Source organism: Mus musculus, chromosome 2, assembly GCF_000001635.26.
Source record: "Mus musculus strain C57BL/6J chromosome 2, GRCm38.p6 C57BL/6J".
In the NCBI taxonomy this organism is placed as follows: Eukaryota; Metazoa; Chordata; class Mammalia; order Rodentia; family Muridae; genus Mus; species Mus musculus.
In genome coordinates, this window is record NC_000068.7 from 151,623,946 (window position 1) to 151,643,809 (window position 19,864).

At 46.1% G+C, this 19,864-nt stretch overlaps 1 protein-coding gene, 1 long non-coding RNA gene and 1 pseudogene across 12 annotated transcripts in view; 1 reads left to right on the forward strand and 2 right to left on the reverse strand.

The window, feature by feature from the left end:
* The window catches only part of Snph (syntaphilin), a 42,059-nt gene extending 33,397 nt beyond the window's left edge, over positions 1-8,662 (reverse strand). For 3 of the 11 annotated variants that reach the window (NM_001291077.1, NM_001291076.1, NM_198214.3), the window contains exons 1-2: positions 8,511-8,648; positions 8,203-8,309 (exon numbers count right to left, since the gene is read on the reverse strand). The gene's annotated coding sequence lies outside the window, so the exon portion shown is untranslated. Of the gene's footprint in view, positions 1-8,202; positions 8,310-8,510 lie in introns of those variants that run through there. The other 8 variants (XM_030251170.1, XM_030251168.1, XM_011239535.1 and 5 more) reach the window with 6 other exon arrangements.
* A 2,271-nt stretch (positions 8,663-10,933) lies between these two features.
* Gm46786 lies at positions 10,934-12,685 on the forward strand. Its single transcript, XR_001783621.2, has 3 exons — positions 10,934-11,240; positions 11,607-11,916; positions 12,516-12,685. It is a non-coding gene; the product is annotated as a predicted gene, 46786 (long non-coding RNA).
* Positions 19,045-19,687, reverse strand: Gm19180 (predicted gene, 19180; annotated as a pseudogene).

The window sequence follows — 19,864 nt, forward strand, 5'->3', positions numbered from 1 at the left end:
ACCAGCTTCCAGCTATTCTTTCCCCTGGGAACATGAGTGGTGCCTCCCGCTTGCATCACTGTGCCCTGTCCTAGAATTCCAGACCCTCTGCACTACAGGATGAGTCAGGCTCAGCTGCTGCTCACTACAACACCATCTTAGGAGCTTCTTCTAGGACATCCTGGCCTATGTGATCAGCCCTGATGTCAGAGGCTAGCTCTGAAGGTTATCTTTTTTCCCCCTGTAGATTTCTTTTTATCTCTTAGTAATCTAGAGCTGTGTACAGGTTCTCTCAGAGGTCAGAGGTGTTGGATCCCCTGGAAATAGTTACAGGTAGTTGTGAGCCTCCAGATGTGGGTGTTGGGAACCAATCTCAGGCCCTCTTTGGAAGAACAGCACCCGCTCTTAACTGCTGAGCCTTCTCTCTAGCCCCAAACATGCCACCTTACTGCTAGTTGCTTATTATCCTCACCTCAATGGTGAGAATGGGCTCTGGTCTGTGCCAGAATTTGCCTCCCTTGGCAAGTACTGATCTGGGCTCTGCCTTCAATGCTATGCAGACTGTCTCCTATGACTTTGAATACGATTCCCCTGCAGAGTGCTATCTTGTCTCTACACTAGAGGATGTCCTGACCCCTGCCATATTGAGCATAAAACTTTGGGCCAACTCTCTCTAGAAGTCCCAGCTTTGTAACTGTGACAGTGTGCTTACCCATGCAGTAGCCCATGTGGCCATCAAATGAATAGCAATCCAGAGGTACTTAGACAGAGAACACTGCCTCGATGGCAAAACTATGTGGGTTCTGCTACATGGCAGCTACATAATCTTGGGCAAACTGCTTCCCCTCTCTGAGCCTTGGTGCTTTCCCCTATAAAGTGTGGATCACCTACGATGAAGGGCTTCAGTTGGTGTTCTTTTGGGAGGTTGGGACTGAAAGTGGGATCCAGCTATGGTCTAGTAAACACACACATGTCTCCATCTCTGATCCACATCACTGAGCCCTTAGATTCCTTAGTTATTTCTCTTTCCTCTAGCCAGTCTATACTTTGCCTTTCACCTGGGTTTGCCAAATCTCCCAGACCAACTGCAACATGGCTGCATATCCAGAGCACATATCTGTTAGTTGCATTTCTATGTAGCAGGCTCTGTATAGCATCCACCTACCCACCCACCTATCCATCCAATTACCCAATTTTCTACCCTCCTACCCATCCATCCACCCATTCATCCATCTACCTACCCATCCACCCATCTACCCACCATCCATCCATCCACCCATCTACCCACCCATCCATCCATCCACCTATCCATCCATCCATCCATCTATCCATCCATCCATCCATCCATCCATCCATCCATCCATCCATCCATCCACCCATCCACCCATCCATCCACCCATCCACCCATCCACCCAGGCATCAAATTCAGCCATCCATCCATCCATCAATCCATCCATCCACCCATCCAGCCATCCAATTCAGCCATCCATCCATCTACCTATCTATCCATCCATCCATCCATCCATCCATCCATCCATCCATCCATCCAATTCAGCCATCCATCCATGCATCCATCCATCCACCCATCCATCCCATTCAGCCAGACTGGAGAGCTCCCCAAGGAGAGGGAGCACACCTTGGGCCTGAGACAGACACTCAGGAGAATGGACGTAAATGAATAGTTGTATTTTTGCCTCCCCTGACATGTCCAGAATAGTCTTATCATATTAGGTTGCTTGATGAATATTTGATTAACTGGGGCCACAAGAATGCAACTGTTATCAGTGGCTTTCATCTGAATCTTGGAAGGCCCTAAAACCATATGCCTGGGTTTCCTCCTGCTAAGTATAAGCTCCTCCGAGGCCCTTCTTTTAGAACACTCTAGGCTTCCTCTGCAACCAGAGCCCACTATCCCCGAGTGGCCACGTGACAGAGCAGCACACAGAATGCCTGCTGGCTAGCCAGGTCATATTCCACTCAAGCAGACGGCAGCAGGACCTCAGCTTCCAAAGACAGAAACTGCTTCATCAGGGGTCTTTCCTCAGGTCTCCAAGTGGTTGGGTCAGGCTTTATAGGCCATGCTATAAGACCCGCTACTAAAGCTGCCAACTAAGCTTCTGGAGCCCCCATGGTAGGAAGCCTGGTTAGGGCCAGTTTCAAGTGGATACAGAGGTACCAGAAGCCTCCATCTCCAGGCCGTCCTCACGGTGCTGTTGAAAGAAAGGAGCCTCAAGCAGGGCCTTGGAAGTCACAGAGGCAGAGCCTTGAGTGCATGCTGCCAAAGCAAGGCAACTTCCCAGCTTTGCGGAATGGGCCTTCCCTAGTACGAGCCTGCCTTCCCAAACTATTTCCATTCCCCAGAGACCTTCTAGCAACTGCTGAGGACTGTGGGCCTCACATTGAGGATCTTCGTCAGAGGTCACCAACGACCTAACAGACAGAGTTCAATAAGTGCACTGGAAAGATTCCCTCGCTGGTCACATCTTTAACATTGAGCACCATCATAACAGTGCTCCAGATTTCTGCCTCGCAGGCCACCAGATCTGAGAAGTCTGGGCTGGCATTCCTGTAGTCAATAGCAGAGCAAGACAGCAACTGCCTGGTTCCAGAGAGCACTACAGCCCAGCCTTCGCCCTGCCTTTACAGAGAACCGCGCCAGGGGGAAGCCCTTGCTTTGGCTTCTATTAGTGAATAGACCCTCTAATAACCTCTGCAGACAGAGAGCATTATTGCCATTTCAGAGACAAGGAAACAGACTCAGGAAACAAGATGAGGATTAGAATCCAAGCAGCCCAACTTGGGCCAACAACACAAGGACACTTGCCTGAGACAAACTAAGGTAAATATGGCTAATGAGTTAGGGCTTTTACATGTGTTATTTATGGGGGCTAGAGAGATGGCTCAGCGGTCAAGAGCTTTGGTTGCTTTTGCAGAGGACCCATGTTTGAGTTCCTGAATCTACATGGTGGCTCACAACCATTTGTAACTCCAGTTTCAGGGGATCTAATGCTCTCTTCTGGCTTCTGTGGACACCAGGCATGCACCACAGTGCAGACACACATGCAGACAAAATAGCCATACAAAAATAAAATAATTATAAAATGTACTTTCTTCACCATCACCATCACCACTCCATCACCATCATCATCATCTGTGGTGCTAAAGAAGGATTCCATGGATTTGTGCACAGTGGGCAAGTGCTCCACTCTGAGCTACGTCTCCAGGCTACAGTGAGGTTTTTAAAAAGCAAAACATACTCGGGTTGAGCGGTATCTTTCTGGTACTAGAGCCTGGGATCAGAGGATCTTCTCTTACAATATGATAGTAAACAGAACGCTGAGTATCATCTGAAATGTCCTTATCTGGCAAAATAAAAAGCTGGCCAAGCTAGGCTAGACTCCCAAAGGTGCAGACTTTTGTGAACACAAGTCTACGTAGCCAGCCTGTCCCCGTATGACAGCAGGCTCCTCCTGACCCAAACCCAAACACACAGGAACCCATCTATCTATATCTGGAGCATTCTATCTTTCAAGAGGTGGCTTTGAATGGAGCCATTCCCCAACATTATCCCTCAAGCAAATCCACAGAGCATTTGTTCCTGCCTCTTGTTACATTATCTGAGTCTTCCTCAAGTTACAGGTACCTGGTCCCTATCCACCCCACCTCCCCCCATCCCTGCCCCAAAGTGGTCACAGGAGAAAACAGTTGTGAAGTCCTTAGCTCATCAGAGCTTGAAGGGCCCTTGTCCATCTTCACCTCTGACTGCTTCTCTCTCTCTCTCTCTCTCTCTCTCTCTCTCTCTGTGTGTGTGTGTGTGTGTGTGTGTGTGTGTGTGTATGTGTGTGTGTATGTGTGTGTGTGTGTGTGAATGACAGGCTTTCTCTGTGTTTACCAGGCTGGCCTTGAACCCAGAGATCCCCCTGCCACTGCCTCAAGTGCTGGGATTAAAAGCATGCACCACCATTGCCTGGCTAACCTCTGACTCTTACTCTGCAGGTATGGAGAAATAAGAGGTCTGACCTCAGGCCTGGCATCGGATGGCCAGCAGGGTATAGGCAGGGTCTCAGCTATTTAGATTCCTAAAGCTGGCTCTTTCCACTGTATCAGGCTGCCTCCTAGACACTTCTTTAGGGTTGGCTCAGCATCTCAATTCAGAGGACAGTGCTGGGCATGTGACAAACACTTCATAAATATCCCATCCATTAAGAGATGTAGAGCAGCCTGGGAACACAGACTTCCCTCTGCAAGGACTCTTGGCTCAGTGTCACCAGCACCGAGCACCAGCTGCCCACCCCTAGGGCCTGGGTGGCCTAGACACAGAAAGAGCCCACATGACTCAGAAATGTGTGTTCTTATTGGATGGTTCTGGCCCCTGCCCTTTTGAGAAATCTTGAACAATGACTCAACTTCTCAAGGTAAGTGGTTCTTCCTCATGTACGAGACACTGAGAACTGTCTGAAGGGAAGGCTTTGAGTCTTCCGATAGTCACAGACACTACATAGAGTGTCTTCCAGGTACACATGACAGACTGTAACAACAGAAAAGTCACACTTCTTCCAAGTGTGGTGGCATGCACCTATAATCCCAGAATGTAGGAGGGAGAAGCAAGATGGTTCTGAGCTCGAGGCCAGCTTGAGACCCTATCTCACAAAAACAAAACCAAACTTAGCAGATCCTGCTTCTAGAAGCCTCTAAGGACAGGAAAGAGTCTGATCCACTTGGGACAACTGTATAATTCAACTGAACATGGTTACAGAGTGATTGTAGGTGGTCCTTCAGACTCTTGCTACCTTCTAGCTGCTGGGGAAGAGAACGCACAGGCCTCTAACACTGCTGAGACCAGAAAGAATCTTACTATCATTAACTTAACATAGGATTTAAAGATGCTAATGACATCAGTTTTCTAGGTCTTCTTGATTCTCCTTCTCTTTCTCTGCCCCCAGATTATAATGTTTATCAGTATCCCTCCTAGACATCTTTTCATACCTGCATACTGGGCTTCCTGAAACGCAGGATTGGCTCTAGCTCTTTCCCATAACCATGCACTTGGCCCAGAGCCTAGCTAATGAATGATAACAAACACTGAGCCCTGTTCAAAAGGACCGAGAATCCCTCTACCCTGTGCTGGAATAGGGTCACATTTAGACTCAGAGCCAAACAGCACATTCAGTCTGTTTGAGCGGTGGGGACACTGTCTCTCAGAGGGAGACTGGCTTACCCAAGGTGACCCAGTCTAAGGGAGGGCTCAAACTAAAAACAGTTCCTTGACTCCCAAGCCGATGTGTCCTCAGCTCCATACTTGCCAGGTTCTATATTATTTTAGTTGTCCAGTGCTGGGCAACACTCTCAGCCTCTCTGCCTGGCATCCTCACTGCAAAACGGGTAAAATGATGTATGGAGCCTACACATTAGGATGGTCTGAGCAGTAAATAATTGAAACCATGTTGGGCTATTGCACAGGGAGCACCTAGAAGGCACATTTGTCATGGCTGTCACTCAGACCCAGCCGTTCTCCTTGAGAAAGGGGAACCCTCCATCCGTCAGCTACACAGAGCTCACGGCAAATGCTCTGCAGCCCTGACTCACACACTCCTCTCAGTTCAGCCCAGCACGTCCTTTGCAGCAGTCATCCTGGGGAGATGCCTGATCTGCCCTCATGATCGATCCTTCACAGCTTTCCTGGCTCTGAACTCCATGCCTGTGTGCAAGGGCACACACACACACGCATGCCACACACGCATGCCACACACATGCTATAGCAGGGGGTAGGTGGGAGGTGGCAGGATATGTGAAAGAGACAAGGCTTCCGAGCCACATAGACCACCACTTCTTCCTGGGCATCCCTAGGCATGTCCTGTATCTCTCCAAGCTCCTGTTTCTTCCCTTTCTAGCAGAGACAATAAGGATCCCCTACAGCGCTCTGGCATTCCATAACTGATATTAGGAATAATAGATAGTCATCCTTTTTTTTTTAAAGTCCTCTTAATGGAATTTCAGAACCAGGAGCTCAGGGATCGTCTAGTCCACTCTTCTCAGTATACAGATGGAGATGAACAATTGCTAAAAAAAATCAAGTCCAAGGTCACACAGTGAGGTGGCACTTGGACGGAGTCTGGGACCTTGGTCTTCTAACCTTCTACTGCTTTCTGTATTAGCCTGGTTAGCTCTCCTGTGCAGCTTCCCTCCCTCACACAGTGATGGTTGGAATCACTCTTCCCAATTCTCTCTAATCACGAGTATATTGCATGAATAATTACTAGTAATCTCAATATATACTAATCTGAATATTATTAATCTCCATATAATGGCAACCCACACCGGTGCACCATCTGACCTTTGAAAGCCAACTCACCACAGGTTTTTTGTTTTTTGTTTTTTGTTTTTTGTTTTCCCAACATAGCTTGTTTGGAGGTATCATTTTCTCAAATGTATTTAACTCAACACTTATTAAGCACCTACTTTATGCCTTGTCATGGGCCAGAGGCTGGAGACAGAGAAGCAAAGACTGGGCCTCTGCCAGAGGGAGCTCACAGTCCAGCAGGGATTTAGGACAGAAGGGATGGGAGGGGGCATCCCACTCTTTTGACCTAACTGGTGCTGCGGCAAAAACTCCACCCCACGCTGTTGGGAGCCTCCTTTATGTTGCTGGAATAAACTAGAGCTAGACAGGATGGCTGGTCAGTCGGCTGAAAATGACAAGAAGGAAGGAAACAGAGAATAGGAAATGTGGGCCCCAGAACTTGACTCTCTTGCTTCGGTCTCAGAAGAGATTGTGCAGGGAAGGCAAAGATTGAGATCTGTGATCCTGGCTCCTGCTCTCTGCCAGCACTCAAGACTCATGTGCTTCTGTTCCCATGGGATGCCACCTATGGATGACAGGGTCTTCCAAGCTCATGGCTGGATTATACATGACTGCAGGCAACTGTCATTTGCTAGAACTGTCTTAGCTCTTGCGACGGAAATGTTCTCATCTTCTGGTTGCTCTGGAAGAGTCTGGTGGGGCAAACATGAACTCCTCTCTCTCCTAATTTGCCTTCAAATTCTGAATCCTTGAAAACCTACTGTGTGTGTCAAGCCGTTATCTCAAGAGCTTTCATATGAATCTCATCTCACCCTTAGAACTCTGAGGCCGGTACCATCTCCCAGGTTCACAAATGAGGGAAGGTAAGTAACTTGTCAGGGCAGGGATATTACCATAGAATCCTCTGATGCTTCCAGTGTTGTGAGACCCAGAAGGTCAACATTCCACTCAGGAAGTCCAGAGTCAAAAGAGAATGGCCAAGGGGACCTCAATTATTTCAAGGTCCGAACCTTAAATGGTTTTAATGGACAAGTCTCCAGAGTTATTGAAGCCACACTCAAGTGATATATTAAAATTGTACGGATCATCTAGCCCAGCCTCTGCACTGAACAGACAAGCAAACAGACACCCACACCCCAGAAAATAGTAAGATGGCTACTTGGAGCCAACCAGCAAGTTAAGGCCCAGAACCTCAGCCTATCTCACTTCCTTACACCCCTTGACTTGCAGAGACCAGCATTTTCTGGGAAACTCCTCCAGCCCACCCAAGTACCCCCAGGTGGGCAGAGAAGGCCAAGGCAACAAGCAGCATGTGACCAGCCTCGCCACCCCTGCAGCGTTGAAGCAAGGGAATGTGGGGAGTTTAGAGGCTGGCAGGTGTTGCAAGCCGTCTGGCTCCCTGCTAGGGAGTGGAAAGAGAAAACAACAGATACCCTGGAAGCTCCAGGGAGACTGAGGCAAATTTCTCACTCTAGGGATCATGGGAAATTCTGCCAGATCTACTGTAAGGCTCTGATGTTTATCAGTGGGCAAGATAGGAAGGCAGTCACAGGCACTTGACCTTGTGGTGGGTGTGCTGTGCGGTTCCAAAGAGAAGCTCACATGTTTGCAGAATGCCAGAAGAGAAAAACAAACAAGAAGGGCGAGGGGTTAGTTCCCTAAAACCCATCTACTAGATGTCAAAGACCTTGGGCGTCTTCCCTACTGAAAACAGCATCCTCTAATTAATTAGTAAATTTCACGCTAGGGAGAGGGGTGCTTACGAGGATGTGGGGGAATGGAGGGAGGCTAGGGATGAGTCACGTTAATCCCCTCCTCGCCTGGTACCTCTGCGGGATCGCGCCACCGCAAGCGGTCTCAAACTGACCCTGGCGGCCGCGGAGCCACGGAGGCCCCCTCCCGCTCCGCCGTGGCCTCCTCACCTGGGTCCACTCGCCCTCCGCAGTCCGGCCGGCTCGCACGACTCCCGCGCCGCTTGGCGCAGCGCCTCTGCAGTCGCTGCAGCAGCCGCCTGGCGGTGATCAGCAACCTGCGGCGGTGGGGAAGAGAGAGACAGAGGCGGGTGAGCGCCGGTGGCCGCAGCCCGCAAGCTCGGAGGACACGCTGCCCGCCGCGGGCTAGGGCAGCTCCTGTGCTTGGCCGGCGCCCCGCACCCCCGCAGTTGCACTCCTGGGTGCGGCGGGTGAGGCTGGGCGGTGGGCCCGGAGGTCCCCGGGGTCCTTGTCATCACCTGCGAAGGCTTCCATGGTTTGGGCTGCCCCCAGGAGGGCAGCCGGATTGCTCTCCCGAGCCCCAGCTGAAGGTGGCTAGCGGGTGCTTGCTGGGGCTGGGGCTGCGGGGAGGGAGAGGTGGAGGGCGGGGAAGGAGAGGTGGATGGAGGGGGATGAGCCAGTCGGCAGCTCGCCGGCAGCTGCGTAAGCCTCCCGTCTTCACTTTCCTTCTTAAAGAGATAGTTGGTTTCGCTCTGAGAGCCCTGGAGCCAAGACATCAACAAGCATGCATGGGGTCCTTTATTACCTCCAACTAGCTGTTGCTCAGAGGTGGGGGATGGGAAGGACTTCAAAGGGTATCTATCCCTTCAGCTTCTGGGCCTCAGTATCTCACCCCTTGGCACACATTAAGTAGTAGTATTATCTGGACGCCTTTAGAAACATTTTTGACCCCCTAAACCAATTTGTGAATGTCAGGAGTTATTTAATGCGAACAGCTCTTGCCTTAAAAAAAAAAAAAAAATCTTAAAATCCCGAAGGTATTTAAGAAATGTTATCCTTTGCAGTATTAAAACAGTAAGCTGGAAAGTTGGGCAATAAAAAGCGAATTAATCCTTATTGTGGGTTTGTCTCCTGCCTTTTACCTGACATCAAAGGGCTCAAGGGACCACAAAGTCCAGGAAGCTGGATTTCTAGCGCTCCCATTTCTGGCCGCCATAAGTTAACTTGCTGGCCTGGTTTCTTGCCTGCCCCACTGGGTGCAGTAGGAAGGGGCTCCCTTCTTGAAGCAGCCCTTTCTGGTCAGCTGGGCCTTTGCTCACTACCTTCTGGGAAGTTTTCACCTTGCTGTCTTGCTCTTATTCTAGCTCAACTCGCTGGTGTCCTCTCACATGACTTTGCCCGCCACTCATTTTGCTCTTTTGCTCTTAAATTCTTCCTTGCTGGGCCTCTACCCCCAGCTTTTATTTGCTAGTTCATGGGTTTGGAACAACCGAGACGTCCAGTTTGCTCCTTGGACTCCTCAAAGTCTCTGCTCAGACACTGCTATCTCAGGGAGGTCATCTGCCATTGTCAACTTGACTGAATTTACAGTCGACTCGGAAACATATGTTTGAATATGTCTGTGAGGGTGTTTGCAAAGAGATTTCCCTAAGGAAAGAAGAAAGGCCCACTTTGGACGTGAGCTAGGGCCCGGACTGGATAGGGTGAAAAGAGAAAACTCATTGCGTAGGAACATTCATCGCTTTGCTTCCTGACTGAGGACACAACGCGACCATAAGCTTTCTGCCATGTCTCCTCTGACATGATAAACTATATTTCCCTCAAACTACAGCCAAAATAGTCCTTCCCTTTTAAAGTTTCCTTCTGTCAGAGATTTGGTCAAGGTCCTGAGAAAAGTAATAGACCTTTTCCAGTCAACCTACAGAGCGCACCGACCTCCTCTTCCTTCAGTCGCTTGTTCTTGCTGTATGTACACATAAACGTGTGTTTGTGTGGGTGTAGGTGTGTACCCCGGAGCTTGTATGTGTGTGGGTGTGTGTGCACACCAGAGGTTGTGTGGATGGGTGGGTATATGTATGTACACCAGAGGTCCTTTTTAAAACCACTCACCACTTTCGTTTTTGAGACAAGGTCTCTCAATGAGCCTGGCTGGAGCTCACTCCCTGATTCACTACACTAGTGTGGCCCTGCCTGGCTTCTTTACCTGGCTGTTTAGATTCCCATGCTCACTGGAAGGCACTGGAGTGGCTGAGCCACCTCCCCAGCAATGCCCTCCCTCATGCATTTATGTCTGAGTTTTGCTGTTTTAATTATCTGTAACTGAAAAAAGACAGTTAGTTACTACCTGTGATAATCTACATCACCTCCCTTAGAATGTACACATTGTGAGGGAAAGAACATTTTCCTCTTGCTATATCTTTAGTGCCTAGGACTGAAGCTAGCACATGGAAGATGATCAATAAATGCTGGCCTGGACTGAACTTGGTGCCTCTACTCTCTACCCATGCTGAGTTTTCCAACAGAATTAGCAAAGCAACTTCATTAATTTACATTAAGTCTCTGCACTATTGGCCTGCTATTTCAAAAGTAGCTTTGTAAATATTCATAATACCTACCCAAAAAAGCATTATTTTAATTTTTTCTATTTCTTATAAGTCAAATCTTTTTCTATAGTGCATTTTTATTAAATCTACCAGGGTTTCTTTCTTTCTTTTCTATTTTTTAAAGTAGTAAATGGCTATGGGGGGGGGCATTTGTTACACCTTCTCTCTATTAAATCTCCAGTTAAATTTAATTCTCTTGCCTAAAGGCCATCATTATATTATATACACTATGCAGAAATATAAAAAGAGCAGTGGTAGCAAGAACAGTACACTGGAATTGAAAAGGTCATGGGAGATTAAAAAAAAAAAAAAGACAGGACAAACAATAACAACAAAAACCCCCTAATACTACACCAGAGAACTAGTGATGGCATGCTTTATCTGCCTTAATTAAACAAGTAACGTCTTCTTACTTAAACAATACCATGTAATCACTGCATGTTTATGGGGAGAGAATTTCTAAGACTGTGATCTATCTCCATATCGTCTTCCTGGTTTTTTTTTTCCCCTGGTTATTTAAAAGACTACATTTCCCAGAAGTCTCCACTAACAATGTCCCCAAAGCAAGAGAGCTCTTCCACCCACACTACTCCCATCTGGAATGGTGTCAGTCAGTAAAGAATTCTCCTGAGCCTCAGAAAGCAGGTGATTGAGAAGAGAATCAGTGTTTAGGAATAAGGGAAATTGCAACAAATGAGGGTCACAAACATAAAACAAGATAAAATTATTCCAAAGAAATCAGTAATTTTATTTTGCACTAATTAGGAAACATTACATTTAGATTTTTTTTTTTTCAGTTTCAAAACCAGTTTTTATTCCAGTTCTGGGCAAGCACCTTGCTCTCACTGAATGCAGCAAGAAAATTTGAACAAAATACATACACGTGGGAGCTATGTGAGCATTCTTAAGGGAAACCATAAACAGGGCTAACTAAAGAAGGCCGTCAAGGTTTAAGTCACTGGGATGGCAGAACTTAGCTTTTTGGTTTTTTTCCCCTTGGATCTCTTCCAGCCTGGGCTTCAGCCAGCAAACTCTGAAACTGGGAACCAGCACGAGAAATCTTCCAAACAACCCTTTCCGCTCTGCCTCGAGATCCAGGAGAGGAGGCATCTGATGCTCAGTATGTGTGGGGGAATCATTTTTCTTTTCAGATCCTTCTCCATTTTCTCACAGTTCCGTTCTCAGGCAACGCTGCAGTGGCTGTTGGAACAGCAGGAAATGGCAGGTGGAAGAGGAGTTACTCCATCGGAGTAGGTGTGGTCCTGAAGGAGGCGAACACCTGCTGGCTTTTGCCCCTTGATGGTCCCACCCTTAGCTCCAGGTACATGTGTGGGAAGCTGGCAGCAGGGCAGAATAGAGCAACACAGCTCTCAGCTGTAGCTTTCTGATGAATCCTTAATAATGACCATGATATATGCAATACTTTTCTGCACTAATAAGCACCAAACCAAGAAAACAATCTTAAAAGGGAAGAGGAAAAGATATATTAATTCTATAGGAATGTTTTGCATAATTGGGATTTCTCGTCATAAACAATAGAGGGTAAAAGAAAGCAGAACAAACTTAATAAATGGGTAAAAGAGTTGTCAACCAGATTGTAACATTTCTCAAGAGTGAAAGTAAAACAAGGACATTCTGAAAGAAAGGGAAGCTAAGAGCATCATTGAAAGCCTTGCTTGGGGCTGATCCAAGGCCCCAGGCACATATGTAGCAGAGGACTGCCTGCCTTGTCTGGCCCCAGTGGGAGACAATACACCTAATCCTGTAATACTTGATGCCCCAGAGAAGGGGGGTGTCTGGGGATGGGTCACCGTTTCAGAGGTGATGGGGAGGGGCAATGGGGTAAAGAACTCTGGGAGGGGAGGACTGGGGGGGGGCACATTTGGGATGTAAATAAATAAATATTTTTTTTAAAAAAAGGGAATAAAGACAAAAGGCACAGGAAGTCAGTATTCTGCTAGCAGCCTTCAGATGAAGATATAGAACTCTCAGCTCCTCCTGCACTATGGCGGCCTGGATGCTGCCACACTCCCACCTTGATGATAATGGAATGAACCTCTGAGCCTGTAAGCCAGCCCCAATTAAATGTTGTCCTTATAAGAGTTGTCTTGGTCGTGGTGTCTGTTCACATCAGTAAAACCCTAAGTAAGACACTTGCAGATAGGAAGATAGCAACTGAGAGGCTTCACTTTGCATTCAATGGAAATAGTTGCAGAGACCCACAGCCAAACATTAGGTGGAGCTCGAGGAATATTGTGGAAGACGGGGGAGGAAGGATTGAAGGAGCCAGAGAGATCAAGGACACTACAAGAAAACCCATAGAATCAACTAGCCTTGGCCCTTAGGGGCTCATTCAGACTAAACCACCAACCAGAGGACATGCATGGGAAAGACCTAGGCCCTGTACACATATGTAACACTCCATGTATGTGTGTGTGTATCATATATATCATTTATATATCATATATATAACATAATGTGTGCATATGTATACATACACACATTTGATAAATACTGCTTTTTTTTTCAGTAGATACCTTTAGCCTGAGCTGTTGTACCCACTGAGTCTCGACCTGTTATACCTTACCAAACTTCCCAGCATGGTTTATGTTGCAGGATTTTCCCTGTCCAATCACATTAGGGCAGTGGGAGGCTTGTGATTGGACAGGAGAAGGGAGGCAGAGCGAGGAGTTGGAGACAGGGAGAAAGGACTGAGGAAGAGAGGGGGAACCAGAATGGAGGCTGATGTGGTGTTACCAAAAAGGTTAGAATAATTGGGTTAAAGCTTTATCGTTATCATTTGGCTCTGAAATTATTATATTGGCATCTTGTAAATTGTGTTATTATTGATACATAAATCTGATTGGCTAATTAAGTATTAAGAGTCTTGATTCTCAGAAGATGGCCTAGTTGGCCATCAGTGGAAAGAGAGGCCCATTGGTCGTGCAAACTTTATATGCCTCAGTACAGGGGAATGCCAGGGCCAAGAAGTGGGAGTGGGTGGGTAGGGGAGTGGGTGGGGGAGCGTGTGGGGGACTTTTGGGATAGCATTGGAAATGTAATTGAAATAAATACCCAATTAAAAAAAAAAAAGAGTCTTGATTCTACCAGGTAATTGGGTGTTGAGATGGCTAACCAGGAGTGCGTGGGGTGTTGCATGAAAGTCTAGAGACAGCCATACCCGGGGATCCATCCCATAATCAGCCTCCAAACATTGACACCATTGCATACACTAGCAAGATTTTGCTGAAAGGACCCAGATATAGCTGTCTCTTGTGAGACTAGGCCAGGGCCTAGCAAACACAGAAGTGGATGCTCACAGTCAGCTATTGGATGGATCACAGGGCCCCCAATGGAGGAGCTAGAGAAAGTACCCAAGGAGCTAAAGGGATCTGCAACCCTATAGGTTGAACAACAATATGAACTAACCAGTAACCCCCAGAGCTCGTGTCTTTAGCTGCATATGTATCAGAAGATGGCCTTGTCGGCCATCATTGGAAAGAGAGGCCCATTGGTCTTGCAAACTTTATATGCCTCAGTACAGGGGAATGCCAGGGCCAAGAATTGGGAGTGAGTGGGGAGGTGGGGAGGGTCTGGGGGACTTTTGGGATAGCATTGGAAATGTAAATGAAGAAAATACCTAATAAAAAATATTTAAAAAACTAATTAGTAACACATGATAATAGCCTGCTTTCTGGAAATTTGTCGTGTTTTTTTTATTCACAACTGAAAAACACATACTTTTATTGAAGAGATGGTTCCCGACACTATATAAAAAAAAAAAAAAGAAAAGAAAAGAAAAAAAGAAAGAAGAAAAGAAAGTGAGAGGAACTCAGAGGCCCTGTCTGAGAGATGGCCTGGTGGGAGCCATGTGGCCTAGCAGGGCTGGCGAATTGGTGGGCTGAGAGACTGAGGTCACCTGGCGCACACTCTAGAGAGTTGTTGGCGATGGCAGGAACGAGGGAGTGTGTCCTGGCCCCAGTGAGAGTTGGCAAGTTCATTTTTTAATATTCCCAGCAATAGTTTTACCTCTTACACAAAAAATGTATACCAAGGTGCCTTTCTGTAGCCCTCATTTGCCTTTCCTAATGACCTGTGTTTATTTGTAACCCTTGTATCATTTTTGGGTGGGATTTCTGTTCAGATATTTTGTCCATTAAAAAAGTCACTATTGCCGGGCGTGGTGGTGCACGCCTTTAATCCCAGCACTCGGGAGGCAGAGGCAGGCAGATTTCTGAGTTCGAGGCCAGCCTGGTCTACAGAGTGAGTTCCAGGACAGCCAGGGCTACACAGAGAAACCCTGTCTCGAAAAACAAAACAAACAAACAAAAAAAAAGTCACTATTGATCTTACTGAGTTGCTCCACTTTGTTACACACTTGGGACTCACATTCTTCATTAGATACTTATACTTTGAAAATATTTTGTTCCAGTCCAGGACCTATCTTCAAAGGCCTATGGGAGTTTCACAATCAGTTTTTAAAAAGTGCCTCTCACATCTCATAATAATGTAAGTAAGTGCATTATTTTGTATTCGGTCACATTCATAATCACCGTAGGTCAGCACTGGACATACCTACAGGGTACAAATCTGGAGACACTGATTGCATCATGTTGGCACCTTTATAATAATTTAGCTAATTTCATAGTTTTCAAAAGCTGTTATTTATGGAATTTTTGAAGGGGACATCTGTTTTATATTATTATTCTCTCATACATTATGACTGCAGCTTCCTCTCTTTCCACTTCTCCCAGTCCCCACCCACCCACCTCCTCTTCCCAAGATCCACTCCCCACAACCCCCGCCCCCAATAAAAGAGCAGGCTTTCTAGGGACATCAACTGAATGAACACAGCACAATAAGATACAACATAACACCAGGCACAAAACCTCACATCAAGGATGGGTGAGGGAACCCAGTAGGAGGCAAGGGATCCCAAGAGCAAGCAAAAGCTTCAGAGACGCTCCCACTCCTACTGTTAGGAGTCCCACAAAAACACCAAGCCGACAACCATAGTGTCCATGCAGAGGACCTAGAAAAGGCCTATGCAGGTTCCATGAAGGCTGCTTCAGTCTTTGTGAGCCCCCACCCCCCGCCATGAGCCCTACCTAGTTGACTGTGCATGGGCCTGTGCTCTTCACCCAGTGTCCTTGACCTCTCTGGAGCCACCCCCCTCAACTTCTTCCGGGGTTCCCCAAGCTCTGAGAGGGCCCAGATGGAGACCTCCAACCTAGGCTCCCTCTCTGCATCAGCTCCCATCAGCTGCTGGAGGAAACCTCTCTGATGACAACTGGACTCGGCACTGATCTATGATCTACTTTCAAACTATAGGAAGATTAATAAAAGTTCCCACTTAGAAATATAATAACTGCCCGGCGGCGGTGGTGGCACATGCCTTTAATCCCAGCACTCCGGAGGCAGAGGCAGGCAGATTTTTGAGTCTGAGGCCAGCATGGTCTACAGAGTGAGTTCCAGGACAGCCAGGGCTCACAGAGAAACCCTGTCTCAAACAAAACAGAAGAGAAGAGAAGAGAAGAGAAGAGAAGAGAAGAGAAGAGAAGAGAAGAGAAGAGAAGAGAAGAGAAGAGAAGAGAAAAGAAATATAATAACCATTTTACAGCCTTGGTATCCCAAGCATCTCAGAAACCAACTTAAAAATTATACTTGAGTGTTCTAAGTTCTGGACTAATATCCACTTAGCAGTGAGAACATATTATGTGAGTTCCTTTGTGATTGGGTTACCTCACTCACGATGATGCCCTCCAGGTCCATCCATTTGCCTAGGAATTTCATAAATTCATTCATTTTAATAGCTGAGTAGTAATCCATTGTGTAGAAATGCTTTCCTTGTGTCCCATAAGTTTGGGTATGTTGTGGCTTCATTTTCATTAAACTCCAAAGAGTCCTTAATTTCTTTCTTTATTCCTTCCTTGACCAAGGTATTTTTTTCCATTTTTTATTAGGTATTTAGCTCATTTACATTTCCAATGCTATACCAAAAGTCCCCCATACCCACCCACCCCCAATCCCCTACCCACCCACTCCCCCTTTTTGGCCCTGGCGTTCCCCTGTACTGGGGCATATAAAGTTTGCCTGTCCAATGGGCCTCTCTTTCCAGTGATGGCCGACTAGGCCATCTTTTGATACATATGCAGCTAGAGTCAAGAGCTCCGGGGTACTGGTTAGTTCATAATGTTGTTCCACCTATAGGGTTGCAGATCCCTTTAGCTCCTTGGGTACTTTCTCTAGCTCCTCCATTGGGAGCCCTGTGATCCATCCATTAGCTGACTGTGAGCATCCACTTCTGTGTTTGCTAGGCCCCGGCATAGTCTCACAAGAGACAGCTACATCTGGGTCCTTTCGATAAAATCTTGCTAGTGTATGCAATGGTGTCAGCGTTTGGATGCTGATTATGGGGTGGATCCCTGGATATGGAAGTCTCTACATGGACCATCCTTTCATCTCAGCTCCAAACTTTGTCTCTGTAACTCCTTCCAAGGGTGTTTTGTTCCCACTTCTAAGGAGGGGCATAGTGTCCACACTTCAGTCTTCATTTTTCTTGAGTTTCATGTGTTTAGGAAATTGTATCTTATATCTTGGGTATCCTAGGTTTTGGGCTAATATCCACTTATCAGTGAGTACATATTGTGTGAGTTCCTTTGTGAATGTGTTACCTCACTCAGGATGATGCCCTCCAGGTCCATCCATTTGGCTAGGAATTTAAGATACAATTTGCTAAACGCATGAAACTCAAGAAGAACCAAGACCAAAGTGTGGACACTTTGCCCTTTCTTAGAATTGAGAACAAAACACCCATGGAAGGATTTACAGAGACAAAGTTTAGAGCTGAGACAAAAGAATGGACCATCTAGAGACTGCCATACCCGGGGATCCATCTCATAATCAGCCTCCAAATGCTGACACCTTTGCATACACCAGCAAGATTTTGCTGAAAGGACCCTGATATAGCTGTCTCTTGTGAGGTTATGCCGGGGCCTGGCAAACATAGAAGTGGATGCTTACAGTCAGCTATTGAAGGGAACCCAGGGCCCCCAATGGAGGAGCTAGAGAAATTACTCAAGGAGCTAAAGGGATCTGCAACCCTATAGGTGGATCAACAATATGAACTAACCAGTATCGCTGGAGCTCGTGTCTCTAGCTGCATATGTATCAGAAGATGGCCTAGTTGGCCATCATTGGGAAGAGATGCCTGTTGGTCTTGCAAACTTTATATGACTCAGTATGGGGGAACGCCAGGGCCAAGAAGTGGGAGTGGGTGGGTAGGGGAGTGCAAGAGGGAGAGTCTGGGGGACTGTTGGGATAGCAGTTGAAATGTAAATGAAGAAAATACCTAATTAAAAAATAAATTAAAAAATTATACTTGAACATGTTATTAATTATCAGCAGGTGATCTGTCTGACCTCCAAGAAAGGCACAGGCTGCTTTATCCTAACACTGCCTCACATGTTGTCAACAAAGGAAAACGTACAGCAAGTAGAACCCCTTTCCCAACATTCAGCAATAATCATCACTGTCCCTCAACACCTCTGTTTTGAACGTTACTTATTTGAAACCCAGTCAGATAGAGCACGGTGACTGAGGTATTAGACAGAGGTTCCCGAGTGTTCACACTCTGTCAGCTTTCTTCTGGATGTGGAGAAGATGAAGCAAGAATGGAAGGTGATGGCAGAGAAACTGCGGAGAGGGAAGAATGCACACCTGAAACCCAACTGGCGACATCCACAGCCTGAGAAAGGGCTCACCTGCAAGTCTCTGGACTTACACAAGCAAGGTTCCTTTAAATAAGTAACATTTTATCAGTCACCCTAAAAGCCTCAAGCAATATCACTGAATAGAGTGATAACTTCCTAAATCCATAAACTATGCTGCTTAATAGAATCTTTATTTTGCTTCTATTTTCCAACTTGTAATAAGAAAGCCCTCAATACTCCCAGCCCCACCTCCCAAAAACTGCTTCCAAGCTAAAGATTTCTGGATCATGTCTAAAAAAAAAAAAAAAATCAATCAGCTTTATCATTCAGAAGATGGTTGTTATTTCATATTACAGCTGACTGTAATTTGTTAAATTATAAACACATTTAATATATTATGAAATTAAATGTAATCTATGTTTGTGTAAAAAGCCACCACATTTTAATTATGAACTAAAACCATCTGATCAGCAAACATGAATTAAAAACCAAGTCACTAAATACAATGCTAGATAATTTCACAGTGGGAGAGTCAATGAAATTCTTTTCTGCATACATTATGATTAACCAACTAGTAAATCTTAATCATAAGGTGAAAATAGCAAAATCATACTTTTTTTCATAAAATGTTACACGTAATCTTCTATAAGGACAGCCATCGTATGTGGAGAAACAAAAATGTGATCGGTCTCCTGCTTTTCCAGGAGTATCAGGCAACGTCATCTTAGAGTGAGCTGGTCATCTTCCTCTCCATCATCTTTAGCATCCAGTTTCCTTTTCTCTCCCTGAAGGCCATCTTCTTCTTCCTCCCCTTCCCCTTCATCAGTACAATCATCCTACCTCTGAATTTTTTCTTTCATGAAGTATTAGGCCTACGTCTCCCATTTCTGAGCCTCCTTCACGTTCCTCTTCCTCCTCTTCATAGACTTCAGGTGGGCCAGCTTCATCTCTTCCATCTTCCTCTTTATCCTCCCCAAATCCGGAGCTTCACAATCTTCCTGACAGAATCCACCGACTTGTGCAATTTGCTGCAGCAATTCCAAAATGCTTTATAATCTTCCAAGTTTGTGACCTCAGTTAAGCAAGTCAAAACTTCTATTTTTAAAGATTTTTGCAAAGCTTCTACTGTACTGGGGTCTTTGATTTAAAAAAAAAATCAACTCAGATTGAGGTAGGTAAGATTTAGATATTTCTCTTCAGGACTTCCAAGCTTATTTTGTCACTATGTTCCAACTCTCCAAGTTGAATTAAGCTGGGAAGCAAAGCTAATGAACTAAATTCTACTTTAACCAACTGTGAGACTCAAGTTCTTTTAAAAGTGTCGTTCAGATCTTCGATTTCCTCATTTACACACAAGTCATTACCAAGAACTGTCTGTCACCTCCATTCTTCAACTCTGTGTCCTCATTCTATGTTTTGGCTACAGTGCTCCTCCTTCCCCATCTCCTGCCCTTCCCACTACCTCCAAACCTAGAAATTGTGTAGACTTAGAAATGAATGTAAATCAATGCAAATACAAATGCCAACTAGCACCCAAGGTAGGGAGGAGAAAGAAAA